Consider the following 12,500-nt stretch of genomic DNA (forward strand, 5'->3'; position numbering starts at 1 on the left):
CTGAAACGACCTTCGTAAGATTCACGCTGAACACAAGGGAAAAACCAAGAATTGTCTCGTTCGTCAAGAAAAAGCAAGCTGGTGATTTAAATCCTGATCACTTAGTTCCAGTAACACAAGAAAGAAAAGCTATTCGCGATGATGTAAAACAAAGCTGTTTGAAGCTTGCTGAAAAATATTTGTCTCAGCGGGCAATAACATTCTACGCCTCATTAATAGGTACCTCTCGAGATAATGATGATGGCGAAAGCTAAAAGTGCAAAAAAAGTATTTGTTTTTGCAGTCATTCATATATTTCATAATAGCAAGGTAATGGAAGAAATCTTTCTGAGGCCCCAAGACCGAGTTTATATTGAGAGGTGACATAGGTCAAATTTCTCAATACAGCAATTTGAAATTTTGGGATCATAGAGTAGCAATAAGTTGAACATTGCCCTCTGCTTCTGAATTGCCAGCACACAGCCAGGTGCCCTTGAACATGATCCCCTGTTCCTAAAACCGTTCCTTTTCTCAATCGACACCTAACAAGTATACTACATGTATGTCTTGGCTATGATTTTAATTTTTGGCGAGCCTATGGAGGAAGTGAGGGATGGGGAGGGCGATATGTCAAAATTTCGCACTCAGACGGCAGCCCCTAAAACGGGGTCTGCTGTAAGGCATTGGGCATCACATATAGAAAACGTTAATGTGTTGAGTGACATTGACAATAGTTTATCTAATCATTGTGTAAGCTGTTGCCTATTTTGTGAAAAACGCAGTTAATAATTCAGGCTAAATATTAAGCTGAACTTTATTAAGGACTTCACTTCTGACATTTTGTGCATCTTATTCTCTTGGTATTTTAAATAGCAGTGACTCTTTCAGCAATTTTGTATCTGTGTTATTCCATAATTAACACTCAAGAACCAGTTTAAACGGCATAATAGTGCGGTAAATAAATGTATAGGAAACTTCACTCTTTATAAACAATTCCTTTGTTATTTAAATTTTGCCAACCACATAACAAAAGAATCCTTTGTCCAAATCCTTTGTTTCGGCAGCCAAAAGATCTTTGGCTGGCACCTTAATGACAATAGGTGACGTAACGTTGAATATCGCTATTGTCTTAAACAGAACTAAGCGAGAGTTAACAAGGGCGTAGAGGTGAAAGTCTGTAAATCGCCTCTGAGTTTGTCTTCCATTTATTACAGTGCGTAAATTGGAGAATGTTTGTGACTATATAATGGTGACTTCTTTTTTAGATGATCTGGATTGAGGAGAAAGTGACCTAATTTACTCACTAGCTTAAAAATGAAGTGTGAATACGGCATAATTATGCATCACAAGAGTTTTTTACTAATTAAGACGCTCTCACACGCCGCATTTTTAAGTTAGTGAGTAAATGACGTCACTTTCCCTTGGATCCAGCTCAAAATAAATAGTTTTTCTTTTTAAATCATTGCATAAAATCTCACATTTCGAGTATTCAGCATAAGCACTTTCGAACTGCAAAGAAAAACGAGAATTGGTTTTTGATCGTACATGTAGTAACACTTTAAGAATAATCATTCTCCCTTACTTGAAAAAAAACAATTACCGTAGTTTAACCCTTTCACTCCTGTGCCGGTTCATACCTCACTTTGCCACTTTATCTGACCCACTGCGAAGACTGACAAGGAAAGAGACACCCTTTGAATTTGGACCAGAGCAGAAGAAGTCCTTTGAATGTCTCAAACAGAAGATGACAGAAGCTTGCACTTTGGCATATTTTGATGGGAATGCGCCCACCAAGATAATCACGGACGCCAGTCCAGTTGGGCTGGGCGCTGTTCTCGTACTGAAGCAGTCGCAGTTTGACTGGATGTGAGCAGAGATACTCCCAGACAGAGAAGGAGGCGCTCAGTGTGGTGTGGGCATGCGAGAGATTCCATGTCTATGTGTATGGGATGCAGTTTGTTGTAGAGACCGACCACAAGCCTTTAGAGGTGATATATGGTCCACGGTCAAGACCATGTGCACAGATAGAACGATGGGTTCTCAGATTACAGCCATATGATTTCAGTGTGATACAAAGGCCTGGGCGCGAGAACATTGCTGATCCATTGTCACGTCTACTCCATACGAGGGTCGAACCTGACAACCACCAGCAGTGCACTGAGGAGTATGTTAGGTTTGTTGCTGCAAGTGCAACACCAACGGCACTCACAACACGTGAGATAGAAGAGGCCTCTGCCGATGATGAAGAGCTGAAAGAAGTGAGGAAAGCTATTGCAACCGGGCGGTTTGAAAAGTGTAGACAATATATGACACTGGCGGGGGAGTTGTGTGTCATTGGTCAGCTCGTGCTAAGAGGTACACGCATCATTATTCCTAGTAAGTTGCAGCCAAGGACCTTAGCACTTGCTTATGAAAGCCACTTGGGCGTGGTTGGCACCAAACAAAACCTCAGAACCAAGGTGTGGTGGCCCAGGATGGATAAAGCAGCGGAGAGACATTGCCAAGCATGCCATGGGTGTCAGCTAGTGGCACAACCAGATCCTCCTGAACCTATTCGATCCACCTCATTACCTGATGGAACCTGGCAAGACTTAGCAGTAGATTTAATGGGACCGCTACCATCTGGACATTCACTATTGGTCATGCAGTCCACTACCGCTGAAAAGATCATAGACCGTCTAGCTGACACCTTCTGCAGACATGGGCTGCCAAATACCATCAAGTCCGATAATGGTCCACAATTCAAGTCGAATGAATTTAGAGAATATTGTGAACAGCATAATATTATACATCAGAAAGTTACTGCCAAGTGGGCCCAAGCGAACGCAGAAGTCAAAAGACAGAATCGGTCACTGTTGAAACGACTACAAATTAGCCGAGTTCAAAAGATGCAGTTGATCAGTGATGAAAGCAACTGGGAACCTTTGTTTGGGTGAATTTACATGAGAACAAAACTGACAACTAAAGCATACCGTACAGAAAATAAGAGTTGCGATAAATTTACATAATAAGGTGATCTCTGGAGAAACTTACCTGCTCGCTGAGGAACGCGTCTGTGGCTTATATATTGCCAATTCTGTGGCAATCGAGCTGTCATGATGGCTTGAACTCTAGGTAGTTCGCTTTCGGGAACATCGATCGTAACCTAGTGTTTATACGTGTACCACCACTACTTTTACAGAAGCCAAGAGCATTAGGAAAGAATATTTAACAAATGAACTCACTTGAACACCAAACATTTTCGTTGATGTGAAAAGATCTCTTTGACTGTATCGCTGCGAGCGACTGTACCACGAATTGTGCGCATAGCACTCGCGTTGGTTATGTTGGATAGGTCTTTGGTCGATAACCAATAGAATAAGCTTTTCTATATAAGAATTGTTTATTTTAACCGACAGTAAAGCGCCATATATTGAGCTGTCTTCCTTTGCTCCCACCACACGTGGGAGCATTCATAATGGCGACCGCCAAGTTGAACCACTTATTAAAATCTTCCCTAGGAAGATTTCCTTTTATAGGCACCCCTTGCGTTTAAGTGGTAAGCGATGTATATTTTCACTTGCATGACGTGCAACCCAAGAATATAATTTAAGTTTTAATTTAAGTTAATTACCGGGGGGTAACGCTGAAAATTTGCGCCAAAACTAATGAGTAATTTGTCACCCACGTTATTTAAAGTACAATTTCCTCAATTTTTTGGTCAACTAGTACTCGGATACAACAGCCGTAACCAACGAACTCACTTTTAATCCTTTGCTCAATGAAAAAGTAGCGCAGTTGATAATTAGGAACATATGTCACATCGCCAATCGTCATTAAATCTGATCTTTTAGTTTTTGCTTTAGAAACAAGACAAAACCAACAACAGAATGGGCACAAACGGACGATAATACCAAACTTTTCAGCTTTTCAGATGGAAATTGTGAAAACAAATTTTAACATTTAAAAAGTGCTGATATCGTCATTTCATAATCTTCTTTAGCTAAAGCTGTTTCGTTTCGCTTGCTGGCATGCCTAAAAGATGAATGGTGGTTTCTGAAGGGTTCTTTAAAATTAGTTGCTAGTCCAACGTATGATTCAGTCGTTGTGTCAGTGAATGTGACAATGGCTTGATACATGTAGATAACATTAGTTTGGAGGCATTTACCATCAAGCGGACATTCTGGTTTTCTTTTGCAGTTACATGTGTCATGCCGTTCTCCAGGTGTTTGGGTGGTGTATGCTGAAAGAACTCTTTTGTTGTGGGATCCAATTATTGTTTTTATGTTTGGCATGCAAGATTAGCTCAGTTTCAGTGTGTGCCAATTGAAGATCTTGTTCAATGGAGTGGTTCTCAGGGAAGCATTTGTCAACGATGAGAACCGGAAACTTCTTTCCCAGGTTTGATCCTTTGCCGCCATCTTGTATGTTAAACTCGTCGCAGTCTTCCCCTTACTGTGATTCCAAAATGGTGGCCTCGCACCAACGTTCGTCGCGAATTTTGCCACTGTTCTTGACTTACACTACAACCTTCAGTTGAGAGAGCATAACTAGCAATGAGTTGAACCAAATTGTGGCTTAGAACCGAGTATTTTGATGAGATTTTCAGTCTGTGACTTAAATGCCATCAATTTTGAAAGTTAAAGGTGCGTCTTGTAACCGAAAAACTTTGGTAAGTAATACAAACTGGCAATAATTATTATAATGCACCGATTAAATCGAAACTTAACAACAAATGTCTTCAAAAGTTTGGGACAGACAGACAAATCTGACGACAGGGTAGGGCATTTGGACACTACTTTGGTCCAAGGGGGCGGGAATTTAAATGGTCCAATCTTCAAAAGTTTAAATGCCCGTGGTTTGCCTGGAAAAAGGGGGGAGGGGATGTTGAAAGTTCCAGTTGATTGGCACATAACTGGAAAGGAACAAAAACCTAACAAAGACAAAGCAAAAGAGCGTTCGAGTGCTATATTTATTAGCTAACACCAGCTAAAACATGATCAGTAAGTTTACTGTTTTATGGCATTTTTCAATTTAGACCAGTCACTACTACAGAGAAGCCTATTGGATGACACAATAATTATTTACACGTAATCCGCACAGCCTTAACAAAATAAGGCATGAACTCCACTCCAAGAATCGCATTAACCACGGCAACTAATTAGACCTTTTCACATGTTAGAGTGGTTTTTAATTAAGTGTTGAAAGTAATTAGATAATTACTTTGGTTTTGCATTACTTCACTCAGTGATTGGTTCAAAGTTCTCGGGCCACGTTTTCAACCAATCAGAAGTGAAACGAAAACCAATCGTGGCTCGCGCATGGACATTTTCCCGCGCTTTGTGTCGGTTACGTGTAATTACTTCAATTCTTGAATGGTTTACCGGATTGTCTCCCTCCTTTCTGATTGGCTAAAGTAATTACTTTGGTTTTGGTTTTACGACACTCAATTGAAAATCGCTCTATTGCTTGTAAATGATATTATTGTTACTTGTCCAGCTCCTATTTTATTTGTTATTTTGTTATAAATAGTCTCAATTGTTATGTGATCATGACCTATTGCATAACTATTGTCACTTCAACTTGCTGTTTCTCATATAATTGTTATTAATTTTTATTTTGTTTCTAATGTATACCTTTTTTGCATTTCTTAATTGTGCTGCTTAATTATATGCCAATGGCTCAGTGTTTGAATTGTAGATTAGGTAATCTGTTGCATGGTGTAAACACATTGCACCTTAATATTTGTCACTAATATGTTTTACCTTGATAAGTCTGTGTGAAAGCATGTTATAAGAGACTTGAATTTAATGCTTTTACTGATTGTTCATCAGGATATGATATAGATGGTTTTCACCTGACGTCACAGCAGCCATGTTGGTACACAGAACAATAGGGAAAAAAGTCTTTTGGGAATTTGACTCTATTATAATGCAAAACATCAGTGAGCCATAATTTGCTATTGTTTTGTGCACCAATATGACCGTCTCATCATGTGATTAAAAACCATCTGTGGCTTGCACTTTACAACTTTATAGAGCACTGACAAGAAGCTAATTCCTTTAGCTTCACCTTTTGTGCACTCCAATCAAACTTCCTATGTGCTTTGAGCTCCTTATTTAATATAATTGTAAATACAGTAGTCACATGCACGCGAAGGTAATTAAGGCAAACAAGTCATTATTCGTATTAGGATCGATACGTAAGGAAGGAATGTCCCAGGAGGAAGTAGATCACCTTTTTAACACAATAGTTTTACCCAATTTTTCTTACGCTCTGTCAGTTTATGGTGCCTCACATTCCGACCTTTCTGTAATACAGAATTTTTTTAGACCGGTGTATGAAAAGAAAGTATACGTCCAAGATTGTAAATATTAGGGACTTGCTAGAGAAGGCAAACAAGACACTTAACAAAAAAAGATCGAACAACCCCGAATGTCCGTTCTTCCAGTTTTTACGTAAGGAAAAGAAAACAAGGTACAATCTTAGAAGTACGTCAGTCTCTGTCCCTAGGATCCACACTGACAGATTTAAGAACGTTTTTAGTGACAGAATTATTTTAAAATATGATATGTAAATTTCTAGAGTTTATATTTTTTCTTTCTTATTAATTGTAACTTAGGATATGTATTTTTATCTTAAGAAATAAAGATTATTATTATTATTATTATTATTATTATTATTATTATTATTATTAAGTACTGCAATATTATCTTGCATTCAATTTGACCAATTTGATTTGTTATGTTAGGAAGAGGCTTATTTACCACAAAACCATTCGTGAAACAAGATTTTTCTTGTAAAGGGGAACTAATCTCACATAAGGATGGAGAAACAAGAGAAGAATGATCCATCTCTCGCAAGTTTCCTTTATTACTTTAGGGATGGTGCAAAGTGTTATTGGTAAGTTTATCCAAAATATTGAATATTAATAAAATTAATTGTGTATTTCAATCTGTAATTTTCCAAAATAAATGATTATCTTATTTTGCACTTCGTCTCCTACTTGTACATTGCCCTCTCATGTCATAATATTTGTTACAGACAGCTGTAGGGGATGAAGGAATGCTAGGAAGAAAGATTAGTATTTCATGACCAACAGAAGGTCATATACATGTAAAACATTGTGATAGGTGGAACAGAGAAATGTTGTTACTTGGCGAGGTTGAATTTCTATAGTCAAAACTGAAAATGGCTGGAGCGTCCATCCTCAACACTACAGTGAAGGCACTGAAGTCGACCTTTTATTTTATTTTTCAAAAACGTCCCAGTTGAGATATGATCTGATTTGATTGGCTCCTTCAGCTGTGGGAATGTGGTATCTCCCCTGGGAAGTATTCTAAAAATAAATCTTCTCCAGGAAGGCACTCAAGAAATTAAAGGGCATGGAGACTCCTACTTGGGGCTCCTGGTGTTAAGTAGTCTCACTGGGTTTGTTCACAGAGAATTTTTCTGCAAGCAATTTTTTCTGACTGATTTTATGAGCCCACTGACTCCTGAACCAACAGTATGCCATTGGCGAGTAAAATCGTCTGGCATTAGGTCTCACTCCCACGGGTCAATAGGTTAACTATGCTATAGTATTTGACCTTTTTACCATATGCGGCTGGTTTTGGCGAGTTATTGTGTCAATCATTTACCAAGCATCATTTTTTATCAACTTGTTTGGCACATTTTGCAGGAGTTTCATAAAGAAAGGTCATATATTCATTGGAAGGGAATGGGACACCCAAGAATGGAAGCAGAACATTGCAGAGGGGACCCTTAAAGCAATACAATGGAATTTGATTGTGGAATTTTCATCCTGAAGGTGGGGTCTAAACCAATGTATAATGTAAGAAAAATTGAGGACTAGTTATCTACTCATCACACACTCCAAGGGACAATCAAATGAATACAGTCAAGCCACATCATGACATATATGTCATGCGCGGCCAGTTGTTTTAAAATTTGAACAGATCAAGTATTAAAATCTGCGTGCCAGTTTTGAACTTTGCTTTCAACATTCTGAATTCCTTTAGTGCTCTTGCCGCAATTTCTTCGGCCCCCTCTTTCTGGAATTTCTGGATCTGCCTCTGGGTCGTATCAGTTGACCCTGAGATGGGAAGGCAACAAAAAGTTGGTGATGAAATCAACAATTCCAGGAATCCATAACCCGACGATTCTTCGCTCTGTGTTTGACTTTGATAAAGTATAAATGAAGTTCATTGTTGTTATATCGTAACTCTACAATTCTTCTCTTTCACATTTTGTTTTGTAACTTCAAAACTTCTGTGGTTGTTGATTTTTTTATGATCTCAACGACCTGTCATAAAGTTTGAGTTAGTTTAGATGGTACAATTACTTGGGCGCTCGCCATTGCAACAATTCGCATGTGAAAACGTCCTGGCGACTTGGACGTGAACACGTGTTACAAATTTGACAGGCAGCTTTTCATTTTCTAACGAACCAAGCTCTGATTGGCAGTGACTTGGACAAATGATTACAACATGTCGTCTTTCAACGCGTCTCTCATCTCAGTTCATGTGAACTACAAATGAGTCAACAGAGGTCAAGTACGCAACACCGGCAATGGTAGATTATGTCAGGACATGACAATGACAGAAGACCTGTTTCGAACCATCTTGACAGACAAATAGCATGTATTTGTGAAGGGTTGACTGATGTTCACGACATTATAAAGGCAGAAATCTCGATTCACGCACTAGTTACAACTTTAAAGGATCACGCGTCACGGTTAATATATTATTCACGAATCACAGCTGTATTTCTTCAGTTTTCCCGATTCACGGTTTTTTGGGCATCAACTCACGGATCATGCGAAACCTCTTCCAGACCGGTCGTGGACCACGGTTGGATGAAAGTGAGTTTCAACCCATGGCAAAGGTCTCTTTCCCATACTCGTCAGCCCAGTGAATGCAAAGGAAAAGAGACATCTGCTAGCATGGAACAACTGAACCTTGCATGATTTTGCTTTTGCTCATAGTTTGTGGACTATGTTGTCTTTGCCAAGGGTTTATCCTTCAGTGAAATTTTTAACACATTGTGCTTTTGACACTTTGATTGCAATCCCAATCCACTGATTTTTATACAAAAATCTGCATAAAACATACATGTAACCTCTGGCTGTTATGAAGCTATTTTTGCTGTCTTTGCAGGATGAAGGGCAATTGCAAGTATCACACTGAGGTAAGGTACACGTTTTTGCAAACGTTGGCCGTGTGGCACTTATATTTCAACAGAACTAACTATTGGACCCGTCGCCCACAAGGGCTATGGGTCAATAGCCCGTACTCATCAGGTCCTGTCTGACCTTGTAGCTCAGTCGGTAGAGCAGCGGTGATCTAACCTGAAGGTCGTGGGTTCAATTCCCACCCTGGTCAGACTTTTTCTGTGTCCTTGTGTGGGCTCAATTCCATTAGTAGGGCTAACGCTCACATGGTTTGCATGGGTAGAAAATAGCACTTCACGTTATCTTCCAACAGTTAATTTGGAAGGTAATGACGTTGACAACAGCGTAAACAGAGCGGTTAAAGATACCTTGTCAGGTGTGGATAATTGACATTTTTGGTGTGATGGTTCCTGATTTTCATTCTGCTTACTAAACCATCTGTCAAGACAATGACAAGTACCAGATTATCTTTTTTTTTTGAGCTCACCAGAGCCGGAATGTTTCTTTTGCCTGTTGTTTACAGTTTGATACCAAGCCTTTGTTTCCTTGATTGTTTTACACATAGATGATCTCAACCATGATGCAAAATCTTTCAGAATGTGGGCACGTTACTTTCTTCCAGTCTTTCTTTTCATGTTGCTGTTGTGATGGTTTCATCATCATCATCTCTTTCTTTACGGTCGGAGTTTAGAGTAGCTACATGTAATATCTCCGAAAATTTACTCTACCAGCCATGATATTCTTCAAAGGACAGACCACAACACCGGTAAGTCCATACCCTACTCTTTGCGAATAGTGTGGATTCTTTTTTGTCCTAGAGGGTTGTAAAGAAGAGTTCTGAGACAGGGCCTACGGTTTGTCGTCCTAGAAAGTATAACCATTTGCAGATATCATTACAACGGTAGCGCTTTCTCCTCAGTTACCGTAAACGTCCATGTATAAGCCACATCCCGAATTTAGAAGCGCGCATTTTGGAAAAAAATGTAGTACAATAAAGTTTGAAGTTCCAGTATAAACGTTCTATTGCTATAAACCAACAAGGACAAACAATCAAGGCTTCACCCATATAAGTTGAAATACAAACGAGTGCTTAGTAGCCAAGCTTTAAATGCGGAGAGGAGTCTGGGGCAGGGCCTGGCTATCATGACCACGTCGAACGTCTATAAAGATGTTTGGAAACCTGCAATAGGCCAAAAAATTCATGCAGATTAGGAGCTTGATAATGCAGTCGACAAATTTGCCGAAAAGGTGGTCAAGGACAACGAAACAGTTGGCCACTTAGCTCGCGAGTACTCGCAAATTTTGTGGTATTTTATCGCACGAGGCAGAAAGATATGCGTGGAAGTGACTGGCCGAAGACGTCACTGCAAACAGCTGTGCGGAGGAATGGAGATTCCTTGTAGGTTGGTGTTTACTTGTTCGAGTAAAGTGAAAATTTATCGCATTGATGGGTTACCATATTTTCTTAAAAATGTTCTAAATGTAGCTTCTTCAGAATCCCAGTCAATCAAGAAGACAAACTCATCAAGTGGCAATTCTAAAGTGGGGTCAAGAAATGGAAGTAGAGGAGGTGATGCTGCATGTGCAGCTGCAAAAGAACCAAAAGCAAGTCTTCCTTGCCCACGAAGCAGCTGTAAAGAAACCAGGAAGGAACTAGCTGAATGAGCTTCGAGAAAAATATGGAGAACTGGAGGCCAAATGTAGGAAAACAGTCAAGGAACTGCAGGAGGGTAAGTAACATGAATGCCTTTCAAAAAAGATATATTGGTAGAGAAGAATATTACCGGTATTTGCATAATAGTATGCAATACTGTACTGATAACTTCCTTACACAGCTTTCATCAGTACTGTTGTAATGTGTGACAGTATGCTTCTGACAAGAGTGCTCAACTAATGCATTTTCAGCCCTTCCAACCCCTTCCTGTTCCCTAAGCCCAACCATAACAATCACAAGACATTCTCTTCCCAATAGCACTTTTCGCGGTTTGCAACACCGCTGAATACATTACTGCAGACGAACGTGAACTCGAGGTAAATTTGGGCTGGAAAAACATGGCTGCCTTGTCTTCTTCTTTACAGACTTCAGATTCTGCTTCTAGCGATGGCTTTGGCATTTTAATGCGGAATCTCGAAGAAAAATCGTCCCAAGAAATGGATAGGAATTACTTTAGCCAGCAAAAAGGAGTTGTTTTAAGAAAAATATTTAGTACTACATGGCGTCCAAACAAGTGATTCGGGCAAAGCGTACAACAAGGAGCAACTCTCAAATCTCGCATTCCAAGCCTGGAAATTACGCATGCAAGAAATTTCTGCGGACAGTGAAGATACGTCAAAGCTTATTTTGTCTAAAAACGATACGCCAGATCGGGGCTGTCTGCCACTGGTGTCGTCCATTAAACAGGGATGATCGAAGGATTTTCAAATGCTCCAACGTTTACGTACGCAGATTTGTACAACTACATGATTATGAAGCCAGGCTACGATCACGATGGATTAAAAGCCTATAAAGGCTCACAGTGCTATAAACTTTACGAGGCTGGTCACGTTGTGAATCTCCAGCATGTGGTTATAAAAGATTTTAACTATAGCTTTGTTAGATTTCAGGTTAGCTCAGATAGTTTATAGCTTAAATGATTATGTATTGTAGCTTAAACAACTTACAAGGTTTAGAAGAAAACTGATATTAAATGCTGTTCAGCCCGAAGCAGATTATTATTTTTAAGCTCTGACATGTTGAAAATCTAAGTAGCTAAATAAAAAAAGAGTCATTTAACATTGATCTAGAAATTTCCAAACTATTAAAAAAATTTGAACCACAACATCAAAGAGGTGTTTAAGCTTCTATGTTAAGATAAAATGATTGCAATTGATTTAAAGCTATTGTTGTCTGAATTGTAGTGTATCATGAATAATATGGCTAGGTTGCTATAAATGAAGCACTCTATTTAGAACCATTCCACAGCCTAACAGGTCCATTTATTTAGGTGTGTCCAACAGAAAGGAAGAAGACATAGAATGATAAACCATATTATGAAGGGTGGATTATCCTGAAAATGTATAGAGAAGTTTTATCAGGTTTTTGTAACTGCTTTGGTGGAGCAGATGGAGCATGTAGACATCTGTCAGCAAGTTGTTTGATGTTCAGAACACAATTGCAAAATAAAATGATTCACCTTCATGTACAAGCAAACCCTGTGTCTGGATTCAAAAGAAAAGGGATTTGGCTTCAACTCCAGCCTTTAAATTAAATTTAGGAATAAAGGAAGACAACCCCCTGCTAGGTCAACTTGAAAGCCACCAATTTGATCCCAGGCCTCATTCAGTGGTTGGATCTTGTGAAAAGAGGCAAAAGCTCCTTCAGTTATGCAAT

This window comes from Montipora foliosa, chromosome 11 (assembly GCF_036669935.1).
Source record: "Montipora foliosa isolate CH-2021 chromosome 11, ASM3666993v2, whole genome shotgun sequence".
Taxonomy (NCBI): domain Eukaryota; kingdom Metazoa; phylum Cnidaria; class Anthozoa; order Scleractinia; family Acroporidae; genus Montipora; species Montipora foliosa.